At 45.9% G+C, this 20,802-nt stretch overlaps 24 non-coding genes and 1 pseudogene across 24 annotated transcripts; all 25 read right to left on the reverse strand.

Annotated features, from left to right (window-relative positions):
- Positions 1-470: 470 nt before the first annotated feature.
- Positions 471-588, reverse strand: LOC127141084 (5S ribosomal RNA). The gene has a single exon (XR_007811615.1). It is a non-coding gene; the product is annotated as a 5S ribosomal RNA (ribosomal RNA).
- A 481-nt stretch (positions 589-1,069) lies between these two features.
- LOC127141085 (5S ribosomal RNA) lies at positions 1,070-1,187 on the reverse strand. Its single transcript, XR_007811616.1, has one exon. It is a non-coding gene; the product is annotated as a 5S ribosomal RNA (ribosomal RNA).
- A 482-nt stretch (positions 1,188-1,669) lies between these two features.
- On the reverse strand, positions 1,670-1,788 carry LOC127141077 (5S ribosomal RNA). The gene has a single exon (XR_007811608.1). It is a non-coding gene; the product is annotated as a 5S ribosomal RNA (ribosomal RNA).
- Positions 1,789-2,055: 267 nt separating this feature from the next.
- On the reverse strand, positions 2,056-2,171 carry LOC127141089 (uncharacterized; annotated as a pseudogene).
- A 494-nt stretch (positions 2,172-2,665) lies between these two features.
- On the reverse strand, positions 2,666-2,783 carry LOC127141081 (5S ribosomal RNA). Its single transcript, XR_007811612.1, has one exon. It is a non-coding gene; the product is annotated as a 5S ribosomal RNA (ribosomal RNA).
- Positions 2,784-3,276: 493 nt separating this feature from the next.
- On the reverse strand, positions 3,277-3,395 carry LOC127141068 (5S ribosomal RNA). The gene has a single exon (XR_007811599.1). It is a non-coding gene; the product is annotated as a 5S ribosomal RNA (ribosomal RNA).
- A 484-nt stretch (positions 3,396-3,879) lies between these two features.
- Positions 3,880-3,998, reverse strand: LOC127141079 (5S ribosomal RNA). The gene has a single exon (XR_007811610.1). It is a non-coding gene; the product is annotated as a 5S ribosomal RNA (ribosomal RNA).
- A 481-nt stretch (positions 3,999-4,479) lies between these two features.
- On the reverse strand, positions 4,480-4,598 carry LOC127141090 (5S ribosomal RNA). Its single transcript, XR_007811620.1, has one exon. It is a non-coding gene; the product is annotated as a 5S ribosomal RNA (ribosomal RNA).
- A 259-nt stretch (positions 4,599-4,857) lies between these two features.
- Positions 4,858-4,975, reverse strand: LOC127141086 (5S ribosomal RNA). The gene has a single exon (XR_007811617.1). It is a non-coding gene; the product is annotated as a 5S ribosomal RNA (ribosomal RNA).
- Positions 4,976-5,471: 496 nt separating this feature from the next.
- On the reverse strand, positions 5,472-5,590 carry LOC127141078 (5S ribosomal RNA). Its single transcript, XR_007811609.1, has one exon. It is a non-coding gene; the product is annotated as a 5S ribosomal RNA (ribosomal RNA).
- Positions 5,591-6,085: 495 nt separating this feature from the next.
- Positions 6,086-6,204, reverse strand: LOC127141091 (5S ribosomal RNA). The gene has a single exon (XR_007811621.1). It is a non-coding gene; the product is annotated as a 5S ribosomal RNA (ribosomal RNA).
- Positions 6,205-6,700: 496 nt separating this feature from the next.
- On the reverse strand, positions 6,701-6,819 carry LOC127141092 (5S ribosomal RNA). The gene has a single exon (XR_007811622.1). It is a non-coding gene; the product is annotated as a 5S ribosomal RNA (ribosomal RNA).
- A 482-nt stretch (positions 6,820-7,301) lies between these two features.
- LOC127141069 (5S ribosomal RNA) lies at positions 7,302-7,420 on the reverse strand. The gene has a single exon (XR_007811600.1). It is a non-coding gene; the product is annotated as a 5S ribosomal RNA (ribosomal RNA).
- A 279-nt stretch (positions 7,421-7,699) lies between these two features.
- Positions 7,700-7,818, reverse strand: LOC127141080 (5S ribosomal RNA). Its single transcript, XR_007811611.1, has one exon. It is a non-coding gene; the product is annotated as a 5S ribosomal RNA (ribosomal RNA).
- Positions 7,819-8,316: 498 nt separating this feature from the next.
- Positions 8,317-8,436, reverse strand: LOC127141082 (5S ribosomal RNA). Its single transcript, XR_007811613.1, has one exon. It is a non-coding gene; the product is annotated as a 5S ribosomal RNA (ribosomal RNA).
- Positions 8,437-8,931: 495 nt separating this feature from the next.
- On the reverse strand, positions 8,932-9,050 carry LOC127141070 (5S ribosomal RNA). The gene has a single exon (XR_007811601.1). It is a non-coding gene; the product is annotated as a 5S ribosomal RNA (ribosomal RNA).
- Positions 9,051-15,642: 6,592 nt separating this feature from the next.
- On the reverse strand, positions 15,643-15,761 carry LOC127141076 (5S ribosomal RNA). Its single transcript, XR_007811607.1, has one exon. It is a non-coding gene; the product is annotated as a 5S ribosomal RNA (ribosomal RNA).
- Positions 15,762-16,257: 496 nt separating this feature from the next.
- On the reverse strand, positions 16,258-16,375 carry LOC127141083 (5S ribosomal RNA). Its single transcript, XR_007811614.1, has one exon. It is a non-coding gene; the product is annotated as a 5S ribosomal RNA (ribosomal RNA).
- A 481-nt stretch (positions 16,376-16,856) lies between these two features.
- Positions 16,857-16,975, reverse strand: LOC127141071 (5S ribosomal RNA). The gene has a single exon (XR_007811602.1). It is a non-coding gene; the product is annotated as a 5S ribosomal RNA (ribosomal RNA).
- A 490-nt stretch (positions 16,976-17,465) lies between these two features.
- On the reverse strand, positions 17,466-17,588 carry LOC127141088 (5S ribosomal RNA). The gene has a single exon (XR_007811619.1). It is a non-coding gene; the product is annotated as a 5S ribosomal RNA (ribosomal RNA).
- A 494-nt stretch (positions 17,589-18,082) lies between these two features.
- On the reverse strand, positions 18,083-18,201 carry LOC127141072 (5S ribosomal RNA). The gene has a single exon (XR_007811603.1). It is a non-coding gene; the product is annotated as a 5S ribosomal RNA (ribosomal RNA).
- Positions 18,202-18,695: 494 nt separating this feature from the next.
- LOC127141073 (5S ribosomal RNA) lies at positions 18,696-18,814 on the reverse strand. The gene has a single exon (XR_007811604.1). It is a non-coding gene; the product is annotated as a 5S ribosomal RNA (ribosomal RNA).
- A 492-nt stretch (positions 18,815-19,306) lies between these two features.
- LOC127141074 (5S ribosomal RNA) lies at positions 19,307-19,425 on the reverse strand. The gene has a single exon (XR_007811605.1). It is a non-coding gene; the product is annotated as a 5S ribosomal RNA (ribosomal RNA).
- A 493-nt stretch (positions 19,426-19,918) lies between these two features.
- LOC127141087 (5S ribosomal RNA) lies at positions 19,919-20,036 on the reverse strand. The gene has a single exon (XR_007811618.1). It is a non-coding gene; the product is annotated as a 5S ribosomal RNA (ribosomal RNA).
- Positions 20,037-20,531: 495 nt separating this feature from the next.
- Positions 20,532-20,650, reverse strand: LOC127141075 (5S ribosomal RNA). Its single transcript, XR_007811606.1, has one exon. It is a non-coding gene; the product is annotated as a 5S ribosomal RNA (ribosomal RNA).
- Positions 20,651-20,802: the final 152 nt, after the last annotated feature.

Genomic DNA, 20,802 nt, shown 5'->3' on the forward strand with positions numbered 1-20,802 from the left:
TTTATACGTGCCAAAATAACACTGGCAGATCTGTTATTTCACATAGCAATCAACAATAATGGGGATTTTCTCTAACAGTCAACAGCAAAACTAAGAAATAACTACTCCACCCAACAAGAATTTTCCGTATGGCCTGATCAAACATTTGGCTCTGTTCCAAGTCCATTTTCGTCCGAAATTGCTCAAAACGTACATCGGTGAGCCACACGTCCTTGTGGACGACGTATTGGGTCATTGTGCCCAAAACCCAGACTGCGCTCATTCATTCGGCAGCAGTGCAGACTTTACAGAGGTGACTTTCCAGCGCCTAATACCCGATTGCCGAAAGCGACGTGACATAAAACAGAAGTGCAAAACAGAGCGTGAAATACAGGCTGCAAAATAAAAGTAGTTTTGGCGTGCCCTGTCTCAACTACAGAGGAAGCGGCATTCTGCTGCTGTAAGATAGGCAGGAAAAGATGGGGACAAAAAGCTTACGGCACCTGGTATTCCCAGGCGGTCTCCCATCCAAGTACTAACCAGGCCCGACCTGCTTAGCTTCCGAGATCAGACGAGATCGGGCGCGCTCAGGGTGGTGTGGCCGTAAGCCACAGCGGCTGCTGAAGACAGACCCTTTATACGTGCCAAAATAACACTGGCAGATCTGTTATTTCACATAGCAATCAACAATAATGGGGATTTTTCTCTAACAGTCAACAGCAAAACTAAGAAATAACTACTCCACCCAACAAGAATTTTCCGTATGGCCTGATCAAACATTTGGCTCTGTTCCAAGTCCATTTTCGTCCGAAATTGCTCAAAACGTACATCGGTGAGCCACACGTCCTTGTGGACGACGTATTGGGTCATTGTGCCCAAAACCCAGACTGCGCTCATTCATTCGGCAGCAGTGCAGACTTACAGAGGTGACTTTCCAGCGCCTAATACCCGATTGCCGAAAGCGACGTGACATAAAACAGAAGTGCAAAACAGAGCGTGAAATACAGGCTGCAAAATAAAAGTAGTTTTGGCGTGCCCTGTCTCAACTACAGAGGAAGCGGCATTCTGCTGCTGTAAGATAGGCAGGAAAAGCTTACGGCACCTGGTATTCCCAGGCGGTCTCCCATCCAAGTACTAACCAGGCCCGACCTGCTTAGCTTCCGAGATCAGACGAGATCGGGCGCGCTCAGGGTGGTGTGGCCGTAAGCCACAGCGGCTGCTGAAGACAGACCCTTTATACGTGCCAAAATAACACTGGCAGATCTGTTATTTCACATAGCAATCAACAATAATGGGGATTTTCTCTAACAGTCAACAGCAAAACTAAGAAATAACTACTCCACCCAACAAGAATTTTCCGTATGGCCTGATCAAACATTTGGCTCTGTTCCAAGTCCATTTTCGTCCGAAATTGCTCAAAACGTACATCGGTGAGCCACACGTCCTTGTGGACGACGTATTGGGTCATTGTGCCCAAAACCCAGACTGCGCTCATTCATTCGGCAGCAGTGCAGACTTTACAGAGGTGACTTTCCAGCGCCTAATACCCGATTGCCGAAAGCGACGTGACATAAAACAGAAGTGCAAAACAGAGCGTGAAATACAGGCTGCAAAATAAAAGTAGTTTTGGGCGTGCCCTGTCTCAACTACAGAGGAAGCGGCATTCTGCTGCTGTAAGATAGGCAGGAAAAGATTACGGCACCTGGTATTCCCAGGCGGTCTCCCATCCAAGTACTAACCAGGCCCGACCCTGCTTAGCTTCCGAGATCAGACGAGATCGGGCGCGCTCAGGGTGGTGTGGCCGTAAGCCACAGCGGCTGCTGAAGACAGACCCTTTATACGTGCCAAAATAACACTGGCAGATCTGTTATTTCACATAGCAATCAACAATAATGGGGATTTTCTCTAACAGTCAACAGCAAAACTAAGAAATAACTACTCCACCCAACAAGAATTTTCCGTATGGCCTGATCAAACATTTGGCTCTGTTCCAAGTCCATTTTCGTCCGAAATTGCTCAAAACGTACATCGGTGAGCCACACGTCCTTATGGACGACGTATTGGGTCATTGTGCCCACATTACGGCATGGTATTCCCAGGCGGTCTCCCATCCAAGTACTAACTAGGCCCGACCCTGCTTAGCTTCGAGATCAGACGAGATCGGGCGCGCTCAGGGTGGTGTGGCCGTAAGCCACAGCGGCTGCTGAAGACAGACCCTTTATACGTGCCAAAATAACACTGGCAGATCTGTTATTTCACATAGCAATCAACAATAATGGGGATTTTCTCTAACAGTCAACAGCAAAACTAAGAAATAACTACTCCACCCAACAAGAATTTTCCGTATGGCCTGATCAAACATTTGGCTCTGTTCCAAGTCCATTTTCGTCCGAAATTGCTCAAAACGTACATCGGTGAGCCACACGTCCTTGTGGACGACGTATTGGGTCATTGTGCCCAAAACCCAGACTGCGCTCATTCATTCGGCAGCAGTGCAGACTTTACAGAGGTGACTTTCCAGCGCCTAATACCCGATTGCCGAAAGCGACGTGACATAAAACAGAAGTGCAAAACAGAGCGTGAAATACAGGCTGCAAAATAAAAGTAGTTTTGGCGTGCCCTGTCTCAACTACAGAGGAAGCGGCATTCTGCTGCTGTAAGATAGGCAGGAAAAGATGGGGAAAAAAGCTTACGGCACCTGGTATTCCCAGGCGGTCTCCCATCAAGTACTAACCAGGCCCGACCCTGCTTAGCTTCCGAGATCAGACGAGATCGGGCGCGCTCAGGGTGGTGTGGCCGTAAGCCACAGCGGCTGCTGAAGACAGACCCTTTATACGTGCCAAAATAACACTGGCAGATCTGTTATTTCACATAGCAATAAACAATAATGGGGATTTTCTCTAACAGTCAACAGCAAAACTAAGAAATAACTACTCCACCCAACAAGAATTTTCCGTATGGCCTGATCAAACATTTGGCTCTGTTCCAAGTCCATTTTCGTCCAAAATTGCTCAAAACGTACATCGGTGAGCCACACGTCCTTGTGGACGACGTATTGGGTCATTGTGCCCAAAACCCAGACTGCGCTCATTCATTCGGCAGCAGTGCAGACTTTACAGAGGTGACTTTCCAGCGCCTATACCCGATTGCCGAAAGCGACGTGACATAAAACAGAAGTGCAAAACAGAGCGTGAAATACAGGCTGCAAAATAAAAGTAGTTTGGGCGTGCCCTGTCTCAACTACAGAGGAAGCGGCATTCTGCTGCTGTAAGATAGGCAGGAAAAGATGGGGAAAAAAGCTTACGGCACCTGGTATTCCCAGGCGGTCTCCCATCCAAGTACTAACCAGGCCCGACCCTGCTTAGCTTCCGAGATCAGACGAGATCGGGCGCGCTCAGGGTGGTGTGGCCGTAAGCCACAGCGGCTGCTGAAGACAGACCCTTTATACGTGCCAAAATAACACTGGCAGATCTGTTATTTCACATAGCAATCAACAATAATGGGGATTTTCTCTAACAGTCAACAGCAAAACTAAGAAATAACTACTCCACCCAACAAGAATTTTCCGTATGGCCTGATCAAACATTTGGCTCTGTTCCAAGTCCATTTTCGTCCGAAATTGCTCAAAACGTACATCGGTGAGCCACACGTCCTTGTGGACGACGTATTGGGTCATTGTGCCCAAAACCCAGACTGCGCTCATTCATTCGGCAGCAGTGCAGACTTTACAGAGGTGACTTTCCAGCGCCTATACCCGATTGCCGAAAGCGACGTGACATAAAACAGAAGTGCAAAACAGAGCGTGAAATACAGGCTGCAAAATAAAAGTAGTTTTGGCGTGCCCTGTCTCAACTACAGAGGAAGCGGCATTCTGCTGCTGTAAGATAGGCAGACAAAAAAAGCTTACGGCACCTGGTATTCCCAGGCGGTCTCCCATCCAAGTACTAACCAGGCCCGACCCTGCTTAGCTTCCGAGATCAGACGAGATCGGGCGCGCTCAGGGTGGTGTGGCCGTAAGCCACAGCGGCTGCTGAAGACAGACCCTTTATACGTGCCAAAATAACACTGGCAGATCTGTTATTTCACATAGCAATCAACAATAATGGGGATTTTCTCTAACAGTCAACAGCAAAACTAAGAAATAACTACTCCACCCAACAAGAATTTTCCGTATGGCCTGATCAAACATTTGGCTCTGTTCCAAGTCCATTTTCGTCCGAAATTGCTCAAAACGTACATCGGTGAGCCACACGTCCTTGTGGACGACGTATTGGGTCATTGTGCCCAAAACCCAGACTGCGCTCATTCATTCGGCAGCAGTGCAGACTTTACAGAGGTGACTTTCCAGCGCCTAATACCCGATTGCCGAAAGCGACGTGACATAAAACAGAAGTGCAAAACAGAGCGTGAAATACAGGCTGCAAAATAAAAGTAGTTTTGGCGTGCCCTGTCTCAACTACAGAGGAAGCGGCATTCTGCTGCTGTAAGATAGGCAGGAAAAGCTTACGGCACCTGGTATTCCCAGGCGGTCTCCCATCCAAGTACTAACCAGGCCCGACCCTGCTTAGCTTCCGAGATCAGACGAGATCGGGCGCGCTCAGGGTGGTGTGGCCGTAAGCCACAGCGGCTGCTGAAGACAGACCCTTTATACGTGCCAAAATAACACTGGCAGATCTGTTATTTCACATAGCAATCAACAATAATGGGGATTTTCTCTAACAGTCAACAGCAAAACTAAGAAATAACTACTCCACCAACAAGAATTTTCCGTATGGCCTGATCAAACATTTGGCTCTGTTCCAAGTCCATTTTCGTCCGAAATTGCTCAAAAATACATCGGTGAGCCACACGTCCTTATGTATTGGGCACGGGACAAAAAGCTTACGGCACCTGGTATTCCCAGGCGGTCTCCCATCCAAGTACTAACCAGGCCCGACCTGCTTAGCTTCCGAGATCAGACGAGATCGGGCGCGCTCAGGGTGGTGTGGCCGTAAGCCACAGCGGCTGCTGAAGACAGACCCTTTATACGTGCCAAAATAACACTGGCAGATCTGTTATTTCACATAGCAATCAACAATAATGGGGATTTTCTCTAACAGTCAACAGCAAAACTAAGAAATAACTACTCCACCCAACAAGAATTTTCCGTATGGCCTGATCAAACATTTGGCTCTGTTCCAAGTCCATTTTCGTCCGAAATTGCTCAAAACGTACATCGGTGAGCCACACGTCCTTGTGGACGACGTATTGGGTCATTGTGCCCAAAACCCAGACTGCGCTCATTCATTCGGCAGCAGTGCAGACTTTACAGAGGTGACTTTCCAGCCGCCTAATACCCGATTGCCGAAAGCGACGTGACATAAAACAGAAGTGCAAAACAGAGCGTGAAATACAGGCTGCAAAATAAAAGTAGTTTTGGCGTGCCCTGTCTCAACTACAGAGGAAGCGGTATTCTGCTGCTGTAAGATAGGCAGGAAAAGATGGGGACAAAAAGCTTACGGCACCTGGTATTCCCAGGCGGTCTCCCATGCAAGTACTAACCAGGCCCGACCCTGCTTAGCTTCCGAGATCAGACGAGATCGGGCGCGCTCAGGGTGGTGTGGCCGTAAGCCACAGTGGCTGCTGAAGACAGACCCTTTATACGTGCCAAAATAACACTGGCAGATCTGTTATTTCACATAGCAATAAACAATAATGGGGATTTTCTCTAACAGTCAACAGCAAAACTAAGAAATAACTACTCCACCCAACAAGAATTTTCCGTATGGCCTGATCAAACATTTGGCTCTGTTCCAAGTCCATTTTCGTCCAAAATTGCTCAAAACGTACATCGGTGAGCCACACGTCCTTGTGGACGACGTATTGGGTCATTGTGCCCAAAACCCAGACTGCGCTCATTCATTCGGCAGCAGTGCAGACTTTACAGAGGTGACTTTCCAGCGCCTGATACCCGATTGCCGAAAGCGACGTGACATAAAACAGAAGTGCAAAACAGAGCGTGAAATACAGGCTGCAAAATAAAAGTAGTTTGGGCGTGCCCTGTCTCAACTACAGAGGAAGCGGCATTCTGCTGCTGTAAGATAGGCAGGAAAAGATGGGGACAAAAAGCTTACGGCACCTGGTATTCCCAGGCGGTCTCCCATCCAAGTACTAACCAGGCCCGACCCTGCTTAGCTTCCGAGATCAGACGAGATCGGGCGCGCTCAGGGTGGTGTGGCCGTAAGCCACAGCGGCTGCTGAAGACAGACCCTTTATACGTGCCAAAATAACACTGGCAGATCTGTTATTTCACATAGCAATCAACAATAATGGGGATTTTCTCTAACAGTCAACAGCAAAACTAAGAAATAACTACTCCACCCAACAAGAATTTTCCGTATGGCCTGATCAAACATTTGGCTCTGTTCCAAGTCCATTTTCGTCCGAAATTGCTCAAAACGTACATCGGTGAGCCACACGTCCTTGTGGACGACGTATTGGGTCATTGTGCCCAAAACCCAGACTGCGCTCATTCATTCGGCAGCAGTGCAGACTTTACAGAGGTGACTTTTCCAGCGCTAATACCCGATTGCCGAAAGCGACGTGACATAAAACAGAAGTGCAAAACAGAGCGTGAAATACAGGCTGCAAAATAAAAGTAGTTTTGGCGTGCCCTGTCTCAACTACAGAGGGAAGCGGCATTCTGCTGCTGTAAGATAGGCAGGAAAAGATGGGGACAAAAAGCTTACGGCACCTGGTATTCCCAGGCGGTCTCCCATCCAAGTACTAACCAGGCCCGACCCTGCTTAGCTTCCGAGATCAGACGAGATCGGGCGCGCTCAGGGTGGTGTGGCCGTAAGCCACAGCGGCTGCTGAAGACAGACCCTTTATACGTGCCAAAATAACACTGGCAGATCTGTTATTTCACATAGCAATCAACAATAATGGGGATTTTCTCTAACAGTCAACAGCAAAACTAAGAAATAACTACTCCACCCAACAAGAATTTTCCGTATGGCCTGATCAAACATTTTGGCTCTGTTCCAAGTCCATTTTCGTCCGAAATTGCTCAAAACGTACATCGGTGAGCCACACGTCCTTGTGGACGACGTATTGGGTCATTGTGCCCAAAACCCAGACTGCGCTCATTCATTCGGCAGCAGTGCAGACTTTACAGAGGTGACTTTCCAGCGCCTAATACCCGATTGCCGAAAGCGACGTGACATAAAACAGAAGTGCAAAACAGAGCGTGAAATACAGGCTGCAAAATAAAAGTAGTTTTGGCGTGCCCTGTCTCAACTACAGAGGAAGCGGCATTCTGCTGCTGTAAGATAGGCAGGAAAAGCTTACGGCACCTGGTATTCCCAGGCGGTCTCCCATCCAAGTACTAACCAGGCCCGACCCTGCTTAGCTTCCGAGATCAGACGAGATCGGGCGCGCTCAGGGTGGTGTGGCCGTAAGCCACAGCGGCTGCTGAAGACAGACCCTTTATACGTGCCAAAATAACACTGGCAGATCTGTTATTTCACATAGCAATCAACAATAATGGGGATTTTCTCTAACAGTCAACAGCAAAACTAAGAAATAACTACTCCACCCAACAAGAATTTTCCGTATGGCCTGATCAAACATTTGGCTCTGTTCCAAGTCCATTTTCGTCCGAAATTGCTCAAAACGTACATCGGTGAGCCACACGTCCTTATGGACGACGTATTGGGTCATTGTGCCCATAGGGACAAAAAGCTTACGGCACCTGGTATTCCCAGGCGGTCTCCCATCCAAGTACTAACTAGGCCCGACCCTGCTTAGCTTCCGAGATCAGACGAGATCGGGCGCGCTCAGGGTGGTGTGGCCGTAAGCCACAGCGGCTGCTGAAGACAGACCCTTTATACGTGCCAAAATAACACTGGCAGTTCTGTTATTTCACATAGCAATCAACAATAATGGGGATTTTCTCTAACAGTCAACAGCAAAACTAAGAAATAACTACTCCACCCAACAAGAATTTTCCGTATGGCCTGATCAAACATTTGGCTCTGTTCCAAGTCCATTTTCGTCCGAAATTGCTCAAAACGTACATCGGTGAGCCACACGTCCTTGTGGACGACGTATTGGGTCATTGTGCCCAAAACCCAGACTGCGCTCATTCATTCGGCAGCAGTGCAGACTTTTACAGAGGTGACTTTCCAGCGCCTAATACCCGATTGCCGAAAGCGACGTGACATAAAACAGAAGTGCAAAACAGAGCGTGAAATACAGGCTGCAAAATAAAAGTAGTTTTTGGCGTGCCCTGTCTCAACTACAGAGGAAGCGGTATTCTGCTGCTGTAAGATAGGCAGGAAAAGATGGGGGACAAAAAGCTTACGGCACCTGGTATTCCCAGGCGGTCTCCCATGCAAGTACTAACCAGGCCCGACCCTGCTTAGCTTCCGAGATCAGACGAGATCGGGGCGCGCTCAGGGTGGTGTGGCCGTAAGCCACAGTGGCTGCTGAAGACAGACCCTTTATACGTGCCAAAATAACACTGGCAGATCTGTTATTTCACATAGCAATAAACAATAATGGGGATTTTCTCTAACAGTCAACAGCAAAACTAAGAAATAACTACTCCACCCAACAAGAATTTTCCGTATGGCCTGATCAAACATTTGGCTCTGTTCCAAGTCCATTTTCGTCCAAAATTGCTCAAAACGTACATCGGTGAGCCACACGTCCTTGTGGACGACGTATTGGGTCATTGTGCCCAAAACCCAGACTGCGCTCATTCATTCGGCAGCAGTGCAGACTTTACAGAGGTGACTTTCCAGCGCCTGATACCCGATTGCCGAAAGCGACGTGACATAAAACAGAAGTGCAAAACAGAGCGTGAAATACAGGCTGCAAAATAAAAGTAGTTTGGGCGTGCCCTGTCTCAACTACAGAGGAAGCGGCATTCTGCTGCTGTAAGATAGGCAGGAAAAGATGGGGACAAAAAGCTTACGGCACCTGGTATTCCCAGGCGGTCTCCCATCCAAGTACTAACCAGGCCCGACCCTGCTTAGCTTCCGAGATCAGACGAGATCGGGCGCGCTCAGGGTGGTGTGGCCGTAAGCCACAGTGGCTGCTGAAGACAGACCCTTTATACGTGCCAAAATAACACTGGCAGATCTGTTATTTCACATAGCAATAAACAATAATGGGGATTTTCTCTAACAGTCAACAGCAAAACTAAGAAATAACTACTCCACCCAACAAGAATTTTCCGTATGGCCTGATCAAACATTTGGCTCTGTTCCAAGTCCATTTTCGTCCAAAATTGCTCAAAACGTACATCGGTGAGCCACACGTCCTTGTGGACGACGTATTGGGTCATTGTGCCCAAAACCCAGACTGCGCTCATTCATTCGGCAGCAGTGCAGACTTTACAGAGGTGACTTTCCAGCGCCTGATACCCGATTGCCGAAAGCGACGTGACATAAAACAGAAGTGCAAAACAGAGCGTGAAATACAGGCTGCAAAATAAAAGTAGTTTGGGCGTGCCCTGTCTCAACTACAGAGGAAGCGGCATTCTGCTGCTGTAAGATAGGCAGGAAAAGATGGGGACAAAAAGCTTACGGCACCTGGTATTCCCAGGCGGTCTCCCATCCAAGTACTAACCAGGCCCGACCCTGCTTAGCTTCCGAGATCAGACGAGATCGGGCGCGCTTTTTTTTTTTTTTTTTTTTTTTTTTTTTTTATTATCAAAAGTTTATCACATATACACATATACACACACTTTGCTCAAATCAACATACACTTCCCAAAAACCCCAAAAAATAAATACACAAGACATATACGCAGGTGTATATACAACAACTAAATCCACAAATAATAACAAAGACAAAAAGCACAAAGTCAGAACATAAAAAACAATAAAAAGCAACATATACAACCAAAAAGAATCCTAAAAAGACATCACCAACTTTCCAGTATCATCCTTCCCAATCACCATACTTTCATCTATAAACCACTCTTTAAATATATCCTCATCCAAATAATTAGCCATCATAAGCACATATCTCCTAACATGTACTACAAACAGCTTCCATACATCCAGTTTCTTTTTTTCAAAATGTGCATAATTCCTTCGACACCAAATTGCATATCTCGCTAAACTTAACATTATGTTAACTAGATTTGTTTTAAAACCACTCTTCTTTTTTTCCAGCCCAAACAAAAAAATGCACCTCCAATCCCTCCCATCCAAAATCCCCCTCTTCCAATTCTTTCTCACCCATACCTCTAATTTTTTGTGAAATTCTCTCACCTCTATACATTTTACAAACAAGTGCAACAAATTTTCAGGTTCCAAACCACAAACATCACACTCCCTCTTTACCTCCTTATTCACTTGATGCAGGACCACATTAGTATATATTCTATTGTGTCTGATTTTAAAATCCAGATCTTCACATTCTGGACTATTATATCTCACATTTAAATTTACCCATATTTTTTTAACATCCATGTCCGACATATATATCCTCCACATTTCCTCCGCCGCAGGTGTTTTAAATTCCTTCTCCAACATTGCCTCATAAATCACCTTCAGCTTTATACCATTAAAATTCTTCCTCATCCCGCCACAATTGGACAAAGAACTCAGGCATGTTGCACCTTTCTAGCCTAACTGTTTGCTTGTCAATGATTTTCATCCAGTTAACAGGCATGCTTCTTTTGATTTTATCATACATATTGTCCACAGCAGCCCTTTTAACATCCTCATCCCACTCCATTACACAATCATATATGGCTCTCGCTGGTAATAAGCCCGGTACATACTCATATGCAATGTCTTTAAACTGTCTTATCCCAGCCAGAACAAACTTTTCATTTTGCAACATGGTCCCCTTGTCGATTACTTTGGGATTGAGAAATATAGGCTGCTGAATAACTTGATTCATATCCTTACAATCATACACCACTTTTTTCTGTAAGAACCCCGCCCAATCTCCAAACACCTCCTTATAAAACAATGGCAATTTATCCACACATCCCTTTGTTAAACACATAAAGATCCCCGCCTGCCCGCATCCTCCACTATCAAATAAAAACTGCTTAAAAAACACTTTCCAACCATACTCTATTTCCCCATACAAGAATTTCTGTACCATTTTGATTCTTATTGCACTTTTTTTTGCTTTTATATCTAGCAGATTTAGCCCACCGCTCTTCACCTTACCAATCAGTGTTTTCATAGCAATTCTTACATTTTTCCCTCCCCATATAAAGTTGCTTATCATGTTATTCAAATCTTTAAAAACCCAATCCGGCAAATCTAAAACACCTAAAACATAATTTATTTTTGACAATAGCAAAGTATTTACCACTATCACCTTGCCCTTCAATTTTAGCTGTCTTAGCTTCCAGTAATTTAATGTATTTTTGATCTTATTCAAAACACCTGTCCAGGTCTCATCCCTGGCTTCCTTTTCCTTAGTTCCTATATTTATTCCTAAAATCTTTATAAAATCCTCCCTAACTTTAAACGGCACCCCAACCTTCTCTTTATTTACTTTACCAAAGAACATTATTTCCGACTTTTCTACATTAATCTTAGCTCCCGATGCCTTCTCATACAGTCTTAAATCTTCCAACACATAATTCACACTCTCCAAATCTTTTACAGTAATACTTGTATCATCCGCATACTGATATATTAAACTTTTTTTACCAAAAGGAATATCGACACTGCTTATTCTTGTATCTTTCTTAACAAAGGCCGCAAACGGCTCCGCAGAAATACTATACAGTATAGCAGACAGAGGGCACCCCTGTCTTATAGATCTCCTCAAAGCAAATACTTCTGTAAGCACCCCATTCACTTTGACGCAACTTTTTGCATTATCATAGAGCAGTTTTAACCATGACACCAGTCTTTCACCGAACCCAAATTTATACATTGTTTGCCATAAGTAGTCATGTTCCACTCTGTCAAAGGCTTTGTTTAAATCCACACTTAAAAGAACTCCCCCCTCATCTTCTTTATTCATATGCCCCACCACATCCCTAACAGAACAAATAGTATCTGTTATGTCTCTCTCCGGTATGCTGTATCCTTGTGTATTTGAGATAATACTTCCTACCACCCTCTTAATTCTGTTGGCAAAGACTTTAGCCAATATTTTATAATCACCATTTAATAAACTTAGTGGTCTGTAGTTCTCCAGTTTGTGTGCATTTCCCTTGTTCTTATATAAAATTGTGATTATGCCTTTCGTTATGGACTCTGGCACCACCTTCCTTTCCTCCATATACCCATATAGTTTCGCCAATATTGGCACCAAAATATCCGCAAAGGTTTTATAGAATTCATTTGTTAACCCGTCTGATCCTGGGCTTTTGTATTTTTTTGCTTGATCAATCGCCACTTTTATTTCTTCTACTGTAATGTCAGCGTCACAGATCTGTTTATCATCATCAGACAGTTGAACATCCACAGCACTCAACAATCTATCTACACATTCTTCATTAATACTTTCTTTATCAAATAACTTCATATAAAACTTTTGAACCTCCTCAAGAATACCCACCAGGTCACTTATTTTCTCACCTTTTTCATTTTCCAATTCAGCAATAAAATTTCCCCTTTGTTTCTTTTTCTCCAGGTTTAGAAAAAACTTTGTAGATTTCTCCCCCTCCACCACATACTTAGCCTTGCTTCTTATAATTGCTCCCATGCATTTTTCTTTTTCCAACTTTTCCAATTCGCTTTGCAGTTGCAACAGTTTAGACCTATCTAAATTTGGATCTCTCTCTAATCTCTCTTCCTCTCTCTCTAAGTTATCAGTCATCTCTTTCTCCTTTTGTTTCTTCCTAAAACTCCTCCTCTTAGCATATCTGATACTTATTTTCTTTAATTTAGTTTTAACCATTTCCCACCAGTCACAGATGTTCCCCTCGTACAGCGGACTTCCTTTTTCAAACTTTATACAATCGGTAATACATTTTTTATATTTTGGCTCCTCCAACAGAGAAGCATTTAAACACCACAATCCTCCTCCCTTCCCACCCCTTTTTTCACCCAAGAGAAAGGACACGGCGGCATGATCACTTAAACCTATAAACTTATAACTTATCCTTCCTACCAAACTTACAACATTTCTTTTAACTAAACATAAATCAATCCTACTTTGTTTCAAGCTGCCCAACACCATTTGCCTTCTGGAAAATTTTCTTTTATATGGATTATCCTCTCTCCATACGTCAACCAAATCATCAGTCAGCAGGATGTTATTAAGTACTGTTCTCGATGCATCGTTCTTGAATATTGCAACATTACATGCATCAAGCCTCGTACACCATACATTAAAATCACCAACTAAAATACAGTTCCCTTTAACTAAACCCTTCATTTTCCCAAAAAACGTTTTTCTCTCTGTTTCAATATTAGGTGCATAGACATTTACCAAACGAAACAGAAGACTTTGCAGTTCAAATTCAATAACTAATAATCTGCCCTTAGTATCCTTAAATATTTGTTTAACATTGTCCACAATTCCTTCTTTGGTCAAAATTGCCACTCCACATTCCCTCTGCCCCCCATGATTCACAAAGAGATCCCCCCTCCACATCACCTTCATTCTGTCCATAAGCTCATCGCTCCAATGAGTTTCTTGTAAACATAAAATGTCTGAGTCTAGCCCAGCAAAAACCTGCTCTGCTTTCCGAATGTCTCTAAGTCCGTTACAGTTAAATGAAGAGATTTTAATTGGAGCGCTCATAATGCAAAGAAACAACAAAAAAAAAAGAAATAACTGCAGAGCTTCATTCATACCTTTCATTTTTTCACGTTCATCTTCTCTTTCCCTTTCTTCTTCCTTTTCAATTGCCTTATCATGTCCTCACTGATATCCATCTCTTCTCCGCTACTTCTCAGATTCACGTCCGTCTCCGTACTGCCTGCGCTCAGCTGAGAAGAGCGCACATGGCCGTCTCTCTCGTCTACAACACACGCCCCTCCTCCTCCAGTTTTCTCACCTAATCGATCTCTCTCCTCTCCTGCGTCCTCGCTGACCGCAGTTATCCTCGAGCCAGCATCTTCGAGACTGCTGTCCAACTCCTCCGCTTCCAGCGACCAGATTCGCCCGCCACCGATCTCCACCTCCTCCCTCTCTTCCGTCAGCTCATCCGCCGCCTCCGCCAACTCCTCCTCCCTCTCCCCCGTCGGATCTTCCACCTCCTCCACCAGGTCCCCTCTGCTAGACGAGATGTCAGAGTAGGGAATCTCTCCTCTGAAAGCAGCCGATGCCCCACATATACACAGAGTCACTTTCTCTCTGCAATCCTGGCATCTCTCCGTCACCACACATTCTCGGGCATAGTGTCCTTGGTTCCCACATTTGAAACATTTAAACGTCGGGCAGTCTCTCACTACATGCCCCGGTCGGATGCAGAGTCGGCACACTTTTATTTGCCGATCATGAATGACCCTAAAATGCTCAGAACCCCCAACTGTCTCAAACTTTGTTGAGTACGGCAGTGATTTAACAGTCTCAGTGAATTTCACTTTCATAAATCTTGTCCCATCGGCAATTGATGTTCCCGGCCACATCCGCCGCTTAATCGGGGAGATCGCCTTCACTCCCCACTCTTTCAGTTTCTCCAAAATCTCCTCGTCTTCAATATACGTCGGCAAATTAATAAAAGAAACGACCAACTCGTCGTTTCCTAGCTCCTTTCCCATTATCCGGCTGTCTTTAATCTTAAGTCCATCCATCAGCTTTTCTTTTCCTCGTGCGTCCTTCATTGTTAATTCATAAGACTTCAGTGACTTGAATCTACAGCCGATTACTTCACCACACTCTTCTTTTACTTTTCTCAGCAGCTCCATCATTGTTATATTGTCCTCTCCCATCGATCTCTGCTAATAAAGTCAGCTGTCTCTCATAGATTCTTCCTCCTTTGTCTCCGCCGTCCACATGTCTCGTCTCTCTCTCCGGTCTCTTCTCCATCGTCATGCCGTAAAAACGAAACTTAAAGGGGAAATTCCCCAAACAGCAGCCGCTGTCTGGGGATGACACTCTCAGTAAAAAGAAAAAAAAGCAAAAAGCCAGATATAGTTCTATTAAACCAAAAAAACCAAAAAAACCTCACAAACTATTTTCACAAGCTCCCACACTGCACTGCTTCACCTGTAGGCGTGTTCAGGGTGGTATGGCCGTAAGCCACAGCGTGCTGCTGAAGACAGACCCTTTATACGTGCCAAAATAACACTGGCAGATCTGTTATTTCACATAGCAATCAACAATAATGGGGATTTTCTCTAACAGTCAACAGCAAAACTAAGAAATAACTACTCCACCCAACAAGAATTTTCCGTATGGCCTGATCAAACATTTGGCTCTGTTCCAAGTCCATTTTCGTCCGAAATTGCTCAAAACGTGACATCGGTGAGCCACACGTCCTTGTGGACGACGTATTGGGTCATTGTGCCGAAAACCCAGACTGCGCTCATTCATTCGGCAGCAGTGCAGACTTTACAGAGGTGGACTTTCCAGCGCCTGATACCCGATTGCCGAAAGCGACGTGACATAAAACAGAAGTGCAAAACAGAGCGTGAAATACAGGCTGCAAAATAAAAGTAGTTTGGGCGTGCCCTGTCTCAACTACAGAGGAAGCGGCATTCTGCTGCTGTAAGATAGGCAGGAAAAGATGGGGACAAAAAGCTTACGGCACCTGGTATTCCCAGGCGGTCTCCCATCCAAGTACTAACCAGGCCCGACCCTGCTTAGCTTCCGAGATCAGACGAGATCGGGCGCGCTCAGGGTGGTGTGGCCATAAGCCACAGCGGCTGCTGAAGACAGACCCTTTATACGTGCCAAAATAACACTGGCAGATCTGTTATTTCACATAGCAATCAACAATAATGGGGATTTTCTCTAACAGTCAACAGCAAAACTAAGAAATAACTACTCCACCCAACAAGAATTTTCCGTATGGCCTGATCAAACATTTGGCTCTGTTCCAAGTCCATTTTCGTCCCGAAATTGCTCAAAACGTACATCGGTGAGCCACACGTCCTTGTGGACGACGTATTGGGTCATTGTGCCCAAAACCCAGACTGCGCTCATTCATTCGGCAGCAGTGCAGACTTTACAGAGGTGACTTTCCAGCGCCTGATACCCGATTGCCGAAAGCGACGTGACATAAAACAGAAGTGCAAAACAGAGCGTGAATTACAGGCTGCAAAATAAAAGTAGTTTTGGCTGCCCTGTCTCAACTACAGAGGAAGCGGCATTTCTGCTGCTGTAAGATAGGCAGGAAAAGATGGGGACAAAAAGCTTACGGCACCTGGTATTCCCAGGCGGTCTCCCATCCAAGTACTAACCAGGCCCGACCCTGCTTAGCTTCCGAGATCAGACGAGATCGGCGCGCTCAGGGTGGTGTGGCCGTAAGCCACAGCGGCTGCTGAAGACAGACCCTTTATACGTGCAAAATAACACTGGCAGATCTGTTATTTCACATAGCAATCAACAATAATGGGGATTTTCTCTAACAGTCAACAGCAAAACTAAGAAATAACTACTCCACCCAACAAGAATTTTCCGTATGGCCTGATCAAACATTTGGCTCTGTTCCAAGTCCATTTTCGTCCGAAATTGCTCAAAACGTACATCGGTGAGCCACACGTCCTTGTGGACGACGTATTGGGTCATTGTGCCCAAAACCCAGACTGCGCTCATTCATTCGGCAGCAGTGCAGACTTTACAGAGGTGACTTTCCAGCGCCTAATACCCGATTGCCGAAAGCGACGTGACATAAAACAGAAGTGCAAAACAGAGCGTGAAATACAGGCTGCAAAATAAAAGTAGTTTTGGCGTGCCCTGTCTCAACTACAGAGGAAGCGGCATTCTGCTGCTGTAAGATAGGGGACAAAAAGCTTACGGCACCTGGTATTCCCAGGCGGTCTCCCATCCAAGTACTAACCAGGCCCGACCCTGCTTAGCTTCCGAGATCAGACGAGATCGGGCGCGCTCAGGGTGGTGTGGCCGTAAGCCACAGCGCTGCTGAAGACAGACCCTTTATACGTGCCAAAATAACACTGGCAGATCTGTTATTTCACATAGCAATCAACAATAATGGGGATTTTCTCTAACAGTCAACAGCAAAACTAAGAAATAACTACTCCACCCAACAAGAATTTTCCGTATGGCCTGATCAAACATTTGGCTCTGTTCCAAGTCCATTTTCGTCCGAAATTGCTCAAAACGTACATCGGGAGCCACACGTCCTTGTGGACGACGTATTGGGTCATTGTGCCCAAAACCCAGACTGCGCTCATTCATTCGGCAGCAGTGCAGACTTTACAGAGGTGACTTTCCAGCGCCTGATACCCGATTGCCGAAAGCGACGTGACATAAAACAGAAGTGCAAAACAGAGCGTGAAATACAGGCTGCAAAATAAAGTAGTTTTTGGCGTGCCTGTCTCAACTACAGAGGAAGCGGCATTCTGCTGCTGTAAGATAGGCAGAAAAGATGGGACAAAAAGCTTACGGCACCTGGTATTCCCAGGCGGGTCTCCCATCCAAGTACTAACCAGGCCCGACCCTGCTTAGCTTCCGAGATCAGACGGAGGATCGGGCGGCGCTCAGGGTGGTGTGGCCGTAAGCCACAGCCGCTGCTGAAGACAGACCCTTTATACGTGCCAAAATAACACTGGCAGATCTGTTATTTCACATAGCAATCAACAATAATGGGGATTTTCTCTAACAGTCAACAGCAAAACTAAGAAATAACTACTCCACCCAACAAGAATTTTCCGTATGGCCTGATCAAACATTTGGCTCTGTTCCAAGTCCATTTTCGTCCGAAATTGCTCAAAACGTACATCGGTGAGCCACACGTCCTTGTGGACGACGTATTGGGTCATTGTGCCCAAAACCCAGACTGCGCTCATTCATTCGGCAGCAGTGCAGACTTTACAGAGGTGACTTTCCAGCGCCTAATACCCGATTGCCGAAAGCGACGTGACATAAAACAGAAGTGCAAAACAGAGCGTGAAATACAGGCTGCAAAATAAAAGTAGTTTTGGCGTGCCCTGTCTCAACTACAGAGGAAGCGGCATTCTGCTGCTGTAAGATAGGCAGGAAAAGATGGGGACAAAAGCTTACGGCACCTGGTATTCCCAGGCGGTCTCCCATCCAAGTACTAACCAGGCCCGACCCTGCTTAGCTTCCGAGATCAGACGAGATCGGGCGCGCTCAGGGTGGTGTGGCCGTAAGCCACAGCGGCTGCTGAAGACAGACCCTTTATACGTGCCAAAATAACACTGGCAGATCTGTTATTTCACATAGCAATCAACAATAATGGGGATTTTCTCTAACAGTCAACAGCAAAACTAAGAAATAACTACTCCACCCAACAAGAATTTTCCGTATGGCCTGATCAAACATTTGGCTCTGTTCCAAGTCCATTTTCGTCCGAAATTGCTCAAAACGTACATCGGTGAGCCACACGTCCTTGTGGACGACGTATTGGGTCATTGTGCCCAAAACCCAGACTGCGCTCATTCATTCGGCAGCAGTGCAGACTTTACAGAGGTGACTTTCCAGCGCCTATACCCGATTGCCGAAAGCGACGTGACATAAAACAGAAGTGCAAAACAGAGCGTGAAATACAGGCTGCAAAATAAAAGTAGTTTTGGCGTGCCCTGTCTCAACTACAGAGGAAGCGGCATTCTGCTGCTGTAAGATAGGCAGGAAAAGATGGGGACAAAAAGCTTACGGCACCTGGTATTCCCAGGCGGTCTCCCATCCAAGTACTAACCAGGCCCGACCCTGCTTAGCTTCCGAGATCAGACGAGATCGGGCGCGCTCAGGGTGGTGTGGCCGTAAGCCACAGCGGCTGCTGAAGACAGACCTTTATACGTGCCAAAATAACACTGGCAGATCTGTTATTTCACATAGCAATCAACAATAATGGGGATTTTCTCTAACAGTCAACAGCAAAACTAAGAAATAACTACTCCACCCAACAAGAAATTTTCCGTATGGCCTGATCAAACATTTGGCTCTGTTCCAAGTCCATTTTCGTCCGAAATTGCTCAAAACGTACATCGTGAGCCACACGTCCTTGTGGACGACGTATTGGGTCATTGTGCCCAAAACCCAGACTGCGCTCATTCATTCGGCAGCAGTGCAGACTTTACAGAGGTGACTTTCCAGCGCCTAATACCCGATTGCCGAAAGCGACGTGACATAAAACAGAAGTGCAAAACAGAGCGTGAAACAGGCTGCAAAATAAAAGTAGTTTTGGCGTGCCCTGTCTCAACTACAGAGGAAGCGGCATTCTGCTGCTGTAAGATAGGCAGGAAAAGATGGGGACAAAAAGCTTACGGCACCTGGTATTCCCAGGCGGTCTCCCATCCAAGTACTAACCAGGCCCGACCCTGCTTAGCTTCCGAGATCAGACGAGATCGGGCGCGCTCAGGGTGGTGTGGCCGTAAGCCACAGCGGCTGCTGAAGACAGACCCTTTATACGCCAAAATAACACTGGCAGATCTGTTATTTCACATAGCAATCAACAATAATGGGGATTTTCTCTAACAGTCAACAGCAAAACTAAGAAATAACTACTCCACCCAACAAGAATTTTCCGTATGGCCTGATCAAACATTTGGCTCTGTTCCAAGTCCATTTTCGTCCGAAATTGCTCAAAACGTACATCGGTGAGCCACACGTCCTTGTGGACGACGTATTGGGTCATTGTGCCCAAAACCCAGACTGCGCTCATTCATTCGGCAGCAGTGCAGACTTTACAGAGGTGACTTTCCAGCGCCTAATACCCGATTGCCGAAAGCGACGTGACATAAAACAGAAGTGCAAAACAGAGCGTGAAATACAGGCTGCAAAATAAAAGTAGTTTGGGCGTGCCCTGTCTCAACTACAGAGGAAGCGGCATTCTGCTGCTGTAAGATAGGCAGGAAAAGATGGGGACAAAAAGCTTACGGCCCTGGTATTCCCAGGCGGTCTCCCATCCAAGTACTAACCAGGCCCGACCCTGCTTAGCTTCCGAGATCAGACGAGATCGGGCGCGCTCAGGGTGGTGTGGCCGTAAGCCACAGCGGCTGCTGAAGACAGACCCTTTATACGTGCCAAAATAACACTGGCAGATCTGTTATTTCACATAGCAATCAACAATAATGGGGATTTTCTCTAACAGTCAACAGCAAAACTAAGAAATAACTACTCCACCCAACAAGAATTTTCCGTATGGCCTGATCAAACATTTGGCTCTGTTCCAAGTCCATTTTCGTCCGAAATTGCTCAAAACGTACATCGGTGAGCCACACGTCCTTGTGGACGACGTATTGGGTCATTGTGCCCAAAACCCAGACTGCGCTCATTCATTCGGCAGCAGTGCAGACTTTACAGAGGTGACTTTCCAGCGCCTAATACCCGATTGCCGAAAGCGACGTGACATAAAACAGAAGTGCAAAACAGAGCGTGAAATACAGGCTGCAAAATAAAAGTAGTTTTGGCGTGCCCTGTCTCAACTACAGAGGAAGCGGCATTCTGCTGCTGTAAGATAGGCAGGAAAAGATGGGGACAAAAAGCTTACGGCACCTGGTATTCCCAGGCGGTCTCCCATCCAAGTACTAACCAGGCCCGACCCTGCTTAGCTTCCGAGATCAGACGAGATCGGGCGCGCTCAGGGTGGTGTGGCCGTAAGCCACAGCGGGCTGCTGAAGACAGACCCTTTATACGTGCCAAAATAACACTGGCAGATCTGTTATTTCACATAGCAATCAACAATAATGGGGATTTTCTCTAACAGTCAACAGCAAAACTAAGAAATAACTACTCCACCCAACAAGAATTTTCC

The sequence above is a fragment of the Lates calcarifer genome, unplaced genomic scaffold, assembly GCF_001640805.2.
Source record: "Lates calcarifer isolate ASB-BC8 unplaced genomic scaffold, TLL_Latcal_v3 _unitig_5620_quiver_3155, whole genome shotgun sequence".
Classification (NCBI taxonomy): domain Eukaryota; kingdom Metazoa; phylum Chordata; class Actinopteri; family Centropomidae; genus Lates; species Lates calcarifer.